The sequence below is a fragment of the Macrobrachium rosenbergii genome, chromosome 23, assembly GCF_040412425.1.
Source record: "Macrobrachium rosenbergii isolate ZJJX-2024 chromosome 23, ASM4041242v1, whole genome shotgun sequence".
Lineage (NCBI taxonomy): Eukaryota > Metazoa > Arthropoda > Malacostraca > Decapoda > Palaemonidae > Macrobrachium > Macrobrachium rosenbergii.
Genome location: NC_089763.1, coordinates 44,980,102 through 44,995,632, shown reverse-complemented (window position 1 = coordinate 44,995,632; position 15,531 = coordinate 44,980,102). Strand labels below are relative to the sequence as shown.

The window sequence follows — 15,531 nt, the reverse complement described above, 5'->3', positions numbered from 1 at the left end:
TCGACTTACTTTTTTTTTTTTAAACTCGAAACATTTTAGAGCTTCGCAGACGGAAGATTACCTGAAAGATAAACAAAACTCTGTAACTGGAGATGAGGTTGTTGGTCACACAACCGACAGCGATCAGTGAAGGTCAACCAAGCATGAACTGGCCCGGCTCAGCGACACTGGACTTTGACGTAGACTATAAAAGCCGGTATAATTCAGATCTTCAGCACTTAAGTTTGCGGTCATCGTTAGTTTCACTAGGCGGGTTCAGTTTCATTAGTCATGGCTACTAGCTTTTCTTTAACTTTACTCTTTTTCATAGCCATTTTTAAATAGTTTCCAGTTAAAACAAATCGAAGTGCAATTCACAATAAGACACTGACCAGTCTTCAAGTTTTTGCAAACTAACCAAAGAAAGACAATACAGCAAGCAATGTCATTGTGGAGGACCTCCTATCGGCGTACATTTGGTTTATCAGACAGACCCCCTTTTTAATTGTCAGTTGATGGTTTCTGAGTGATGTGAATGTCCTTTTCGAGTTCAGGCTCGAAGAAAACTGGGGATGAAGAGTGGGTCTTCATATAGCCAACAGAAGCTGACCTGAAGGAGTACTCCAAAGTATGACAATTGAAGGAAAGAAATGCGACAGTGCTGTCACGAGGCAAGCAACCTCATCCCAAAATATTATTGTTTAGAACTTTTTCGAAGAGTTTTGGTGTCTGGTGTGAACATTGGCAAATGTGTCACAATGAGGTCCGAAATCCAACATTAAGAATTTTTAATCATTTTTGTAGTGTCTTTAAAGTCAAGAACTTGATTTTCATATTGAAAATTCCGGTGCCTTATCGTGTTATCTTGATTTTTCCAGACACCATTACTCCATTTCTTAATCTCAAACATTTTGTTTATAATAAAATGTACATATTTTGTGGTGAAAATAAAATTTTTAAATTACCTCATTAACATTTCCCGTTTTATATTTTCAGTTCAATTAGATTTATCTACCATCCGGTTTTCTTTTGTCTCTTGCTACTATATTTTAAGACAGGATCATTAATCCGTTGCCATTTAATTTATATCATGATTACCTATTATCTTCTTACTTTTCAGGTATATCACCTCCCTCTTGCTGCATAGACCGAAGTCTGTTTGATTTCATTTAATATCTTTGGACTGCAACCGTCATTAGCCTCCATTTGCTACTGTTGTTATGTTTATAATCACAGCCCTTTGTTATCTCAATATCTTTGCCATACAAACTACCATTAGTCACTTAGTCTCTGTCTGTAATCATAATCCTTGATATTTGTCTCATTATCTCTCACACGAACTGACAATAGCCTCCTAGTGTTAAACAGTATATATTCATAGACCTATATGTTTGTCTATCTCTTTCTCTGGAACACAGACTGTTTCTGTCTATAATCATAACCCTTTATGTATGTCTCCATCTGTCACACAAATTTCCTTTAATCCCCTAATGTTTAACTGTGTATAATCACAGCTCGTTATCTCTCTCTCTCTCTCTCTCTGGAACACAAACAGCCTTTAGTTTCCTACTGCTTTCTGTCTACAACAGTAACCTTTTATGTGTCTTTATATCTGTCACACAAGTTTCCATTAATTCTCTAATGTTTTACTGTCTATATTCATGGCCCATTATCTCTCTCTCTCAAACTATCATTAATCTTCTACTGTTTTTCTGTCTATAGCTGTCATTGGTTTCCTACTGTTTTTTCTGTATAAAAAAAAGATTACCCTTCATGTCTGTCTCTCTGTCTGTGCCACCTCTGTCACCCAAACTGTATTGGTCACTTACCGTTTATCTGTCAATAATCGTAGTCATTTACATTTTTCTCTCTGTCTCTTCCAGACGAACTTACAATTATTTACCAAGTTTTTGTATTTCAGTAATGTTGTGGGTATGATTTATAGATCGCTTTGTCCTCAATACCCAAATTGTAAATTGTTTACGATTTTGTGAATCTCTTGCTAATGAGTTTGTCGCTCTAATATACTAGATTAATTGATTTGTGAAATTTAGGCTGTCAAGCCAAGCACTGGGACACTTTCTGCCACTCAGCGCTCCAGCTCTCCTAGGGCTGGCCCGAAGGATTAGACTTATTTGACGTGGCTAAGAACCAATTGGTTACTTAGCAACGGGACCTACAGCTTATTGTGGAATCCGAACCACATTATAGCGAGAAATGAATTTCTGTCACCAGAAATAAATTCCTCTAACTCTTCATTAGCCGGCCGGAGACTCGAACTCGGGCCTAGCGAGTTATTGCTAGTCCACAACTCTACCGACTCGCCCAACGAAGAGCTAGTTTAGTGGGTGGAAACCTAACTGTTGCACTAAGAAGTAATAGTCAGAGAAGTTGGAGAGCAAGACTGAAGCAAGGATGCGGGAATGGAGATAAAGTTAAAAACCAAACAAATGGGTGCAGCTAGTGGCCAAAGGGACGCTGCAGACAACCCACCATGTGAGATGCGCTGAAAGCACTACCCCTACGGTGGGTAAAGCACCAGAGAAATATAGCTTTAGCGATTTTTAGGTTGGTATCTCTAATATTGCCTTAAAGCACCCGTCTGTTTTCTGAACGCTCCTTTTTCTTTAAGAACATTTGCTACAGGTGCTGTGCTGTAGCTTCAGGGTGTTCATTCAGCCCTCTTCTTGGAATACAGCTCTTCGTTGGGTGAGTCGGTAGAGTTGTGGCCTAGCACTCGCTAGGCCCGAGTTCGACTCTCCGGGCTGGCTAATGAAGAGTAAGAGGAATTTATTTTTAGTGACAGAAATTCATTTCTCGCTATAATGTTGTTCGGATTCCACAATAAGCTGTAGGTCCCGTTTCTAAGTAACCAATTGGTTCTTAGCCACGTTAAATAAGCCTAATCCTTCGGGCCAGCCCAGGAGAACTGTTAATCAGCTCAGTGGTCTGGTAAAACTAAGGTATACTTAACTTTTTTTTCTTACTGGAATAGATTGCATCGAACGTGCGCGGTCGCTGACAGCGGCTAAGAAATAGTATTTAAAGATTTCAACTTCATACTCATTAGATTTTCATGTAATCGGGTATTACGTATCTAAAAAATAAAAGCCCCGTAGAGGTTAGTGCCTAGCTGCAACCCCATTTGTTCCTTTTACTGTACCTCCTATCATATTCTCTTTCTCCATCTTACTTTTCACCCTCTCCCAAAAATTGATTCAAAGTGCCAATGCGAGGTTTTACTCATGTTACACCTTTCAAACTTTTATTGTCAATTTCCGTTTCAGAGCTGAATGACCTCATTGGTCCAGTTGCTTGGCCTTTGGCCTAAATTCTAAATTCAATTCAGTTCAATTAGATATTTAAATCAAAATCGAGAGAACACGACAAAAACCCTTTCATAACAGCAGACGAGCCAAAATGACAATAAATGACCAAAAATGGGTATCGGTGATGATGTAAGTGCTACCATTCTGTAAGTTTGTGGTTACAGATACTCCTAATACATGATTATTGGAGAATATGTAATATTTGCGCATATACGGAATATTTCTATAAGATATGATAAAATTGTCAGCACCATGCTTCCACTCACTTCTCAAGCAGGAAGAGTAACTTAGTTGTGACTGTTGGCAGATTTTCTCTACAATAAGGAAGACTTGTGGAATGGAATGGAATATAGAATTTAGGCCAAAGGCCAAGCACTGGGGCCTATGAGGTCATTCAGCGCTGAAAGGGAAACGTAGTAGAAAGGCTTGAAAGGTGTAACAGGAGGAAAACCTCGCAGTTGCACTATGAAAGAACTGTTAGGAGAGGGTGGATAGCAAGATGGAAAAGAGAATACGAATGGAGGTACAGTAAAAGGAATGAAAGGGGTTGCAACTAGGGCCGAAGGAACGCTGCAAAAACCTTAAGTAATGCCTACAGTGCACCGCGTGAGGTTCACTGACGGTGCTACCCCCTACAGGAAGGAGGACTTGTACTCGTGAATCTGATGGTAATTTCCGTTCCTTGACTCGATCCACTTGACCGAAGCATGCATAACGCTGTCCAACTCTAAAATCCTCCATTTAATTACCAAACACAAAACTGAGGATCTTTTGGTTTCTTACTTAAGGCTGGTCATCCCCTGCTGCAGTCTGGGGGATCTTTGGTTACCATTTGTTATCTTTTTTTTTATCTTGACGGTTTATATCCGACCGGCCAATGACGAATAAGCGAATTTATTTTTAAACCATGTATATCTGGTCTGATTTACTAATCTGAACAGTAATTATTGGTTTTTTCCTAGGAGAGCTGTTAATCAGCTTGGTCTGGTTAAACTGATATAACAACTGGTTACTAATCTGAACAGTCCTTGATATACAACGTCTAGTCCTTCCCAATTTTTCGTGACTTGATGTTTTATTTCACACACTCTTTTCACGCTCTAGCTCTGGCCCTTCCGTGTTCTGGTATAGTATCCACCAAGGTTATAATCTTTCACCTGCTGCTTTACTCCTTTTTTTATCAATGGCCTTCTTTAACATAACCGTTCTGCACTCCACGTTCTTGTTCTCGGATTCAACCATTTATAACTCTTTTACCTGTTTATTAACCCATTCCAGATTTCTGTTGTCTTGCTTTTAGGCTCTGAATTTGAAAGCATATATGTTCACTGTTTTCCAGACAGTTTCTTAGAATCTGTTTGTGACCCACAGCAGTCGACTAACTTCCAAAAACATAATTCCCTACCTAGGTCAACAATGGCACAATGAGATTTAATGGAACATGTCCAAAGAGTTCCGTCTCGCTTGGGAGTTGATCCTGCGGCCTTTTACCGGTGGAGGCATCTACAACTATCCAAAAATCAAATGGCAAAGATGACATGACGATTTCATCCGTATTCAGTCCTACACAAGTTCAGTAACACTACAGTCATGAAGTACAGAATTTTATTTTCTCCCTTCTCTTCCTTCGTGGACCCTGCCGGCTGCCGTCGTGAGAAATGAACGCACGCACGATTCAAAATTTCGAGCCTTAACGGAAAACGGTTTCAAATCCAGGCAACGCTGTCAGAGAGTTCTGAATATTTCCGGATATTCCCTATTCATTTCCTCTTTAATTCTAAATGTTCCAATTTCAATTCTAAATTCTGTTTCATTTGTATACGAGAAATCAGATGCTTTTATACCATATGTCAGGAAAAAATAATATGAAATATTTGGTTTTTACGACTAAATAGTCAGCAATATTATTATTATTATTATTATTATTATTATTATTATTATTATTATTATTATTATTATTATTATTATTATTATTACAACATAATAGTTTAACGCTATCCCTGAGGCAACTTCTAGACTCATAAGGCTCGCCCAAACGCTTTGTTCTTCAGCTCTGTGACAAGATTTCCTGTACATCTTATTATTAGCATTTTCCCGTTATACGTTATTCTGTGTTACGTAGGCCACACCAACCAATTTGTTTACAAACCCAGCCAAGTGAAAGGTGTGAAATGAGCAAGCTAAGGTTAAAGCTGGACATCTAGAGAGAAAGAGACGAAAGGGGATGGACGAAAAGTAAAACAGAAAGCAATGCCACTGGGGCTGAAGGGACGCTGCAAAGAAAACTTAGTACAGAGTGTGCCACCAAGACAAGCTGCTAACAGTAACACCCCCCCTCCCACCACCTGCCAGTTACAGGAGGGTGATTTCTTTTCTCTTTTTTAATAACTGATCTCCTCTTTCTGTATTTCCCATTACCTTCTGTTACTCCTTTCTAAGGAACACCTTAATATTCTTTGGAAGCTCGAATTTCAAGTCAATGGCCCCTGTAGTGGGCTTGTTCCATATGAAACTGGTTCATCTGTTGAATAATAATAATAGCAATACAATGGACAGTTTTATAAATTCATAAGACGGTTTATTGAAAACACGGAAAAAGGACAATATAAAGAAAGAAAAGCATTCTCAGTTAAAACTAAATGCTGTAGTGTTTTTTTTTTCTTTTTTTGCTTTGACAATAAATAGCTGCAGTCGATCTCATTGGAGCCTTTACGTTGCTTCTGACTGCCCTTGGATTTAAAATGTAACCGCTGCTTCCGGTCACCCTCATATGATATCGTATGTGGATATTAACTGTTTAACATACGTTAATATAATATATATATATATATATATGTGTGTGTGTGTGTGTGTTTTATGTATGTATGTATATACAGTATATCCATATCCAATGTAGCAAAAATGAACGCTTGCTTGAGAATATCAAAAAATCCACGCAAGAAGGTGAGTGAAAACCGGGACTTTGAACAAGTACTTTCTTAGTTTTTTCTACATTTTCAAGTTCACACTCACCTTCTTACGTGGATTTTATGGTATATACATATATATATGTATCTACGCACACATTATATACATATGTATATGCACAGATTTGTGAGACATCAACCTCACCACCATTTCACCTAACTGAATCCCACAAATATTTAACTGACAGCATATTCTGGTGCTCGAAAAGGCTTCCTAGAAGTTAAAATAAAGCTGAAAAAATATAACAGCCTCCAGCGAACATTACTGCGTACGGTGTGACCTCAACCTGGTCGCCTCGGCAGGACTGAAGGGTTTTCATCGTCCATCTTTTAAGCCTTCGACCGCCATAGTATCAAACCTTTAACTAATTCTTTCCTAGCTATTATTATTATTATTATTATTATTATTATTATTATTATTATTATTATTATTATTATTATTATTATTATTATTATTATTATTATTACTGAAAGTTTTAATATATATCATCGAAAACATCTAATATTTCGTTTAATGGCAAATGTAAGACTATTTATGTATAGGCAATGTGACTTTATCAATTACGATAAATAAAGTGACTCTTGGTGGTTGCTAAAGTATATTTTTAGAGTGATGAAAGACCCTGTGCTGCAGTGAATATGAATATCACTACAGACGTACATTAATAATAATAATAATAATAATAATAATAATAATAATAATAATAATAATAATAATAATAATAATAATAATAATAATAATGAGTTTTACAGAATGAATGACCATACGAAAAATAGCAAGAAAACGAAAGGACGTCATATTATATATATATATATATATATATATATATATATATATATATATATATATATATATATATATATATATATATATATATATATATATATGTGTGTGTGTGTGTGTGTGTGTGTGTGTGTGTATGTACTGTATGTATCAAAATATCTATTTAGAATAACGAAACTTATACATTCATATACTAATCATGCTCAAAATATTTCCAGACGAAATTTAACTTTAAAAAGCATTTATCTTCTCTCCGTCAATTCAGATTGCGAGCATCAGGCTTAAACTGAGCATCCATAGAAGTTCTCTTTTGATATCAAGCGTATGGAAGGAAGCCGCACAGGAAATCTCTCACCAGAGATCAGAATTATAATTAACATTCAAGACCGTGCTCCTGAGAGGGGTTGGGGTTCACCCCCCTGTCTTCTTCTCGTAGATTTAGCTGGACTCTTGCTCCTGTTGCTACCCATCACTACCCACTTCTCTAGACCTATTTTGGGAGTATTAAAACTAATAAAGGAAGTGGAAGTACTCGCCTGGTCAGGCAGGTAATTTTTACTTGTTTGAATAAATAAAAATGCAGCATATCTGTTCTGTTATGCTATATATACACATAAAATTGAATAAATTACGTTATGGAAAACGGTGTTTTTTTAATCCTCCCATTTAAAAGTTCATTGCTACGAAAATGTGAACCCCAATTCGAACAATATGTTTGCAGGCAGATACTTACGTCCTAACAAGCGATAATTGCCCAGTAGGTGAAGTGATGTACGGAGGTAATAAAATATCTACATCTTTGTAAGTATATGAAACCTTACAAGCAATGCCGAACTGTAGCAAGGTTGGATAAGCTTTTTATGTTTGGTAAAAAAAGGGTTGGAGATGACCATGAAATACCAGATGTTTAATTCGTTTTTAAGGTAGCCAATAATTGCATGGAAGACTTGAACATACATCACGGTCTTATTTTGCAATGTCATTGGACTGGTCACTGGGAGAATAGAATTTAGGCCAGAGGACAAGCGCGGGACCTATGAGGTCATTCAGCGCTGAAATGGAAATTGACAGCAAGGTTTGAAAGGTGTAACAGGAGGAAAACTTTGGAGTTGCACTATGAAACAGTTGTTAAAGAGGGTGGAAAGTGAGATGGAAAAAAGAGAATATGAACGGAGGTACAGTAAAAGGAATGAAAGAGGTTGCAGCTAGGGCCGAAGTGACGCTGCAGTGGCCCTTAAGTAATGCCTACAGTGCACCTCATGAGGTGCACTGGCGGCACTACCCTCCTACGGGGAACGGACATGTTACTGATAAAGTTAAAACCACATGTCCTGGCACGACTGTTTGGAGTAGGCCTAGGTAATTACAAGTACATGTTTTTCCCTCGTGTATATAACTTGCGTACATAGAAGTTGTATATACGTCAATCATATAAAAAAAAAAAACTAACAAGATGCCTGCATTTCTCCAGATATGTTTTAACTTGAAAGAGTGTCCAGACAGTTGTGGGAGGAAGAGTTCATGACCTTAAAAATCTTCAAATTATTTAACATTTTTCAGGTATCACGCTATCATGCAGCTATTTCCGAAGCAGAAGAATGGTGTCCTTGAAAATCAGTTTTTGTGGCAAAAGATTTTTATATATTTTTCAAAGCCTGTAAAAAAAAAAAATAACTCGATTTTCTTTGTACCGGATAATGTTCTACCGACATTTTAAGCGACTTGGCAACTCACCCACAGACTCAGTCGGAGAGACTTCAACGAGCGTCATGGGGTCAGTGTTTATCTAGGCATGTGATTCGTAGGTAGTACGTTTGCCTGGTTCGTAACGTGTTGCCTATGAGTTTTTGTGGATTGTTGCTAATTAATAACTAAACCTGAGTGACGCCATTAAGCCTGCTTATTGAGCACAAGACGACATCACCATTCATTTAAATTGTTAGAGTGACGTTGTTATAACTGGTCTAGTCAAGAGTATTTTTATAAATAGTGTGATTAGTGGTAAATATTCTAGGCCTAGTGTAACTCAGTTTATACTTGGAAAAACTGTCAGTTAATCAGTTGGCTCGGTACAGTTGTGCTTATAAAGTGACGATGATTTATTAAAATGCAATTGATGTAATGTTTGTGAAACCTAGGCAATGGATGTAGCCTAATGTGTTTTTAAGCTATCAGTAGACCTAGGCTAGTATACTTGCAAATGCATGGATTTCGGCAAGTTGATAAATAGATAATCGTTCACCCTTAGAGGATTAGGCCTATCTTTATAGGTCCTGAGCATCTGTTGTGTCAATTAAAAGGTAGGTGGTATAACTAAGTCTGTCATTGAGCATTTCAGTTCTTTCGGTTTTATTTTCAATGTACTATTGGAGCGCTACATTGTGTTGATCTTTTCAGAATTGAAAAGCAATGGGCATAGGCCTAGTATAGTAACGTAAGTTACAGTATAGTGATGTGTGACTATGCCTAGTCCATTGTGTACTTGCCAGTAATATTGATATGAAAAAAGCTACTCAACTTATTTATTCTTTTATGGCCATAGTAGTTGGTATCCATATTGTCACGTACGTAGGCTTATCTCATGATGAGGGCAGTATAACTTTCAAGATTCTATTTTCCTCGTTTTTGTCTCCTGATCTCTTTGGTATGCTCTCTTTTTAGGTCTCTTTTATAGGTCGAGTTCTCATAACCTTGGATCACAGCCCAATAGTTTGAATGTTTATAGGCTTACAATTTGGTTACGTATTCCTTAGACCGAAGGTACTTCAAGACTAGTGTTACTAGAAATTAACCACCAATTAAGACTGAGCATAGTTTTTATTTATATATTCCTATCAGGATATTAAACAGGACATGACTTTTTAAAATTTTTTTATGGTGCTTTTAATTATTTATTGCATAGACTTGATATCTGTAGTGGGCATTGAACAGATGCGAGTTCATGTATTTCAACCTTAGATTTTTAAAGTTATCTTTTCGTATGAATAAAGGTTCAGCAGTGACCATAATTAGACGACGTGGAAATACGATGGTATAGTGGATGCCAAAGCCAATATTATATACAGTGACTAATTGCCATTTATAGAATTCCAATTGCAAATCTGTAATGCGCTGGATGTGTAAGAGATTATTATCAGTATATGTAAGCGTATGCACACGTAGTATGTAGCCTCCCTGGTAGGCTGCTAGAGTAATGCTGTCATGCTTTTTAGACAAAATATAAGCAGTGCTCTCAGCTAACAGGACAAATGAATCTTTTGGGGAATAAAACTGTAGGCCTAAAACCTGTTCAGTTTGGAGCTTAATGTGCTTAGGGGATAAGCTTAATGACTTGAGAGGAGAAGGGATAATTGTCATTAGCATATCGTAATTGCCATGCGAGCCGGTGAACCAGAGTATTGTCCACAGTTCAGATGGGGAAAGAGCGCATTGTTAACCCGAATCAATTTTTCTTATTTAGAAATATTGTTAGTATCCAGTATTTATAGATGTAACATACACATTTATAGATATGTGTATATATATATATATTATATATATATATATATATATATATATATATATATATATATATATATACATATACATATAATCAGGTTACACACAACTAAAGATACCAAGACATCCATAACTTCTAATATCAATACTGTATTGTGATTTTATAGCTGTTTAAGAAAACACTTGGTTGAGTAACGATTTTCCTCTTGACACATCAGTTCAAGGTCAAACTTTGCAACAGGAAATAATGGTCTAGTTAATAATGTCCCGGAGAGGGAAATGCTATGGTATGAAGTGGATTTATGTTTGTGACTAATTTGCGTGAGACAGACTGTGATTTCTTATCTAATCTGATGCGTGTTCTTCTGATAGGGTACACACACTACCAACACACAACTGTGCGCTGGCGGTCTTCGTACCCCGAAATTCAAAAGTCACTGAGGCGCTGCAGAACTCAGACCAACAAATCACGTGGAAACTAGAGCGTGCTAAGCACTATCATAAGTTATTTTGCTTTACTTGTCCCCATAATTTCCAAATGCAATAATCAAAATGCAACATTTCAATCTGTGCAGTTGAAAAATTGTATTTTGCTGCAGCGGCGATAATAGCCAATCACAGCAGTGGAAAATTTAAACCGGTCGTGTTGAGCTAAATCGTGTGGCCGGCAATGCACATGGGAAGGCGTGGCGTCGTCAGAACCAGTCGTTATTGTCAAAATAAGCTGAAAGAGTTTTCATACATTTTCGTTACTTTTATTTATGCATATGCTCTGTTGTTATTAATTATAAGTTTGGTGTTTATTGTACGATTATTCGAATACAGTGTAATGAAAATGTTTCTCTTTAATTTAAGGCTTGCCACCTTGCTGCATGAGGCATTTTAGCAGATTCACAATAATGGTAATGCTCGTATTTTAATAGTGTGTTGGCTCTCTCTCTCTCTCTCCTTCGCTGGCCGTGTATCGCAACGGCAGCTGGGTCAGCCCACAAACTGAGTGACCGGTGTTCGATTCTCGAACCGGACAGGCTACAAGGATGTGGGCATAACCCCTTAAATTTCACTGTGCTTCTGTTGACTAAATAGCGAATCAGAAAAAAAAAATCCACAAAAAAAAAACGCAGAACCGCTACACGGGAATCCTCACCGTATATGCGTGTGTGCATGTATGTATATATATTGTGTGTGTGTGTGTGTAGGTGTGCTTGATTTTGTTCAGACTTATGTTCTTTATATTTCGGTACAATTATTCCATCTTCCTTCGAAGGAAAAAACCTCAGACTTGTTCTCTGTGCACGTGTTTTGATCGCCGTGTTTGATTGGTACCAACTTTGCCTCATATGGCAAGAGGGCTGTGTTCAGTCCATTGTAGGTGCCCGTTTCCTGAAAAATCCATTGTTAATTAGCCGACTGGAATGGGTGTTAGCCATGGTGGAAAAATGATTAGCCCAGCAGCCTCATTCAAAAGAGAATTGCTGAGAACCAGGTCAAAGCTGTCTTGAGCCACTCCCTCGTAGGTATATATATCTATATATTAAATCAACAGAACACGTGATGTATATATGCAGATGTACCACTCAGAAATAAAACGCTAGGACGAAACCGGTTAGGATTTATACCCAGTACTTCATTTGTTCCTGATCGGTTTTAAAAATAGTACCACCTCCTAGATGAGCTGGACGCATTACTTCTATTATTTTTTATGGTGGGACGTGGTGGGAGGGAGGGATGGTGGGTTTGGGGAGAGACAGGTGATGATACCTGCTGCAGCAGTGAGGAAGAGAAGGCAGCGCCTGCAGCCTTAGGCCATCACCGATGCCCCGTCTGGTCACTACTGAAGTTAGTGGGTCGTTCAACTCCACCTGTCCCACTGCCACACTGCTGTAGGTGGTGGTTTTACTGGCTTTTCGGCATGAGAGGGAGGGGGAGGAGGAGGAGAAGCTTGAGGAATGAAGTTGAGGTACAGCAACACTGGTTTTGCTTGGCGTGTAGGTTGCGGCCGAATAGTTCGTTGTCTTTCAATGCCGGGATGCATAGGCGCTGAAAGGAGCTCTTTTGTTTTAAGGGGATTTATTTTACTTGTTTTACCGGAAAGATGTCGGTTGCATGTATATTTTTTTTACGTTAATTCATTGTCTGGGTTCAGATGTATTTGTTTCTTGGCTGACATGTGGTTTATCTACTTTTTTTTTTTTTTTGTCTGTTGAAACGCTATTCATCTTTGTGATTTGTCTTTTTATTTAAATTCAGAATGTTGTTTGTCTTTTGTTTCTCTGTTTGACTGTAAGATATCATATTTGTGTTTTACAAAACAAATATTGACTATGATGTATAAGGTGCATGATGTATGTTTTATGCAAATATGCGTGGTTTTTGATAGGACAAAAATGACGTTACTGATTATAGAACTTAACTTTATCAAATTATATTAGCCAGCTTAAAGAAAGAATATGATCTTTTAGTGTCAATATAGTCTTCCACGGAAGGGTTTGTTTAGTAATTAGATGTCTCATGCTTTTTGTAAACACAAAACAATTGGGAATAAATTTCATATGTGGAAAAATAACCGGAATGCTTTCAGGCATATCTTTAGGAAGCAAAGTTGCTGTACGATATATATCCTTTTTAATGCTTGATTTTATTTAGCCCTGAAGTGCAGTATTAAGTGACAGACTTGACGCGAGATCTTTTGCTACTCATTGCATTTTAAAGAAAATTTTCCTAACATAAAATTTTATGCATCTTCGGAAATTATGGATACAAAGAATGTTTCGTTTCATGACTGTCATTATATACCTTTATTGTCCAGTGCTTCTTTTCCAGTTTTAAGGGGGGTGTATCGTCTCCTCAAGATTCCACCATTTTAGTTTTCTGTAAAAGAAAACTATTGTCCCGGCTTTGTCTGTCCGCACTTTTTCTGTTCGCCCTCAGATCTTAAAAACTACTGAGGCTAGAGGGCTACAAATTGATATGTTGACCATCTACCCTCCAACCATCAAACATACCAAATTGCAGTCCTCTAGCCTTAATAGTTTTTATTTTATTTAAGGTTAAAGTTAACCATAATCGTGCTTCTGGCAACGGTAAAGGATAGGCCACCACCGTGCTGTGGTTAAAGTTTCATGGGCCGCGGTTCATACAGCATCATACCGAGACCACCGAAAGATAGATCTACTCTCGGTGGCCTTGATTATACGCTGGAGCGACTGTACAGAAAACTCGATTGCGCCGAAGAAACTTCGGCGCATTTATTACTTGTTTGTTTTATTTCCTCATTGTTTTACCCTTGCAAAAAGGTTAAGTAAATCTTTAGCTTCCTCTTCGCTGGCATTCGCATGAAAAAGAAAGACACCAACGGGTTACAGCATTATGACTAGATATTTCTCTATGTAAGAAATATAGGCTACAGGAATCCCGGTTAATTGCTCCGGTGAGTTAGTATGCTGGTTGTCACCTTTAGATTATTCATTCATTTATTTTGTTAACTAATTGCCTTTAGATCTGTTTTAACATGGAAGGCATGCCGCGTCGACTTATACCTTTGTGGTTATCATTCCTTTTTGTAGAAACTGGTGTTGAAAATAACGACGGTTCAAGAATGCACATGAGTTGTGAACGGTCGGTGTGTGTACATTACTGCTGCTGCTGGGGATCCATTGATCATTATTGCTCATGGAGTGTGGGCCTAAGCAACTTATAGTTCTAAGACGCCTCCTCCGCTTCCACTTTGACTTTCGGTCCCTAGAATCTTCTTCGACCCTTAACACTTTTTTTATGAATTTTTTTGGTAACTGATCATATACTGCATTTTGCATTATTATAATTCACTCCTTTCGGTCAGTTACCGGGATAGATTAATGTGTGGGATTGTGAAAAAGGAATCGCCTCAGATTTTGATAAATATAACGAAATTAGTGAACGCTATCAAAACGCTGATAAAAGAGTAAATTTGATCGCCTTCTTGGTGAATTAAAACGTGACCTTTTTATGAACGAACGCTCATGGTAACATCTCAAATTAATATGATGTAGGATTTTAGATGTTTTTCCGCGGTATGCCCACAATTTAACTGCAGTCATCAGTGGCCGAGTTTTCTTTGCCCTAATAGGTTCTGTGCTGTAAGTGTGCGCACAAGGGCAAGGCAACATTTACGATGAAGACCAAATTGGCAAACAATAAAACTTGCTCTGCCCTGCCATGGATAAACTCGTATGGTGAAACGAAAGATTAATGGTGGTGCTGATCCGGTATTCCTAACCTTGGGTTTTGCGAAACATGGAAAATTAGGATGGCGGAGAAGTTAGCACCAATCCGTCTTTTATAGTTTATTTATAGTCATGGTGTTGTGGCATAATTTTATTATGCAAATTAAGAAATAGATTTTTGCTTAGTGAAACGACGTAGAGGTGTTTTTTCGTGTTTGTTTATCTTCGGCCTTGTGATGCCAGTTATGTGCAAATTAGCATGAATGTTGTTTTTCATGTTATAAGGTCAGATTGTGATAACGACGTTAATTTGGCACCACTGATTATTGCTGATTTTACGCCAATTTAGCATTCATTTAAATCGGTAAATAAACCGTTAGTTCTGTACAACCCCCGGGGAATCATAATGTCAACTGTGCACCTGTGGGTCCCAGAGTGGGTAGAGCCCCAGGCCTAGGCCTACTGAGATGAGAACTGTGAGAAGGGAGGCCGAAGATAAGTTGAAATCTTTGGAAGATAAAGCACAGGGAAAACATGAAGGATGGAATTTCACAGAGGTTCTTTGCGTCACAAAACGTAGTTGGAGGCGATGATGATGTTATTTTGTATTTAGAATAAGATATATTCTCGGTCACTCGCTTTTATTAATTGGATTTAATAAGGACCAGACGCAAATACTAAACTTTTGACCTAACAGTGCATACAATTCATACATTGGTGTAAATAATCCCATTCTTGGGAACCAGAAATATATGTAAAACTACGATTAA

At 37.6% G+C, this 15,531-nt stretch overlaps 1 protein-coding gene across 1 annotated transcript in view; it reads left to right on the top strand.

The window, feature by feature from the left end:
• Window positions 1–8,850: 8,850 nt before the first annotated feature.
• LOC136851575 (uncharacterized) overlaps window positions 8,851–15,531 on the top strand; it is a 1,000,137-nt gene continuing 993,456 nt past the window's right edge. The window contains exon 1 of the mRNA XM_067125846.1: window positions 8,851–9,358. The gene's annotated coding sequence lies outside the window, so the exon portion shown is untranslated. The remainder of the gene's footprint in view (window positions 9,359–15,531) is intronic.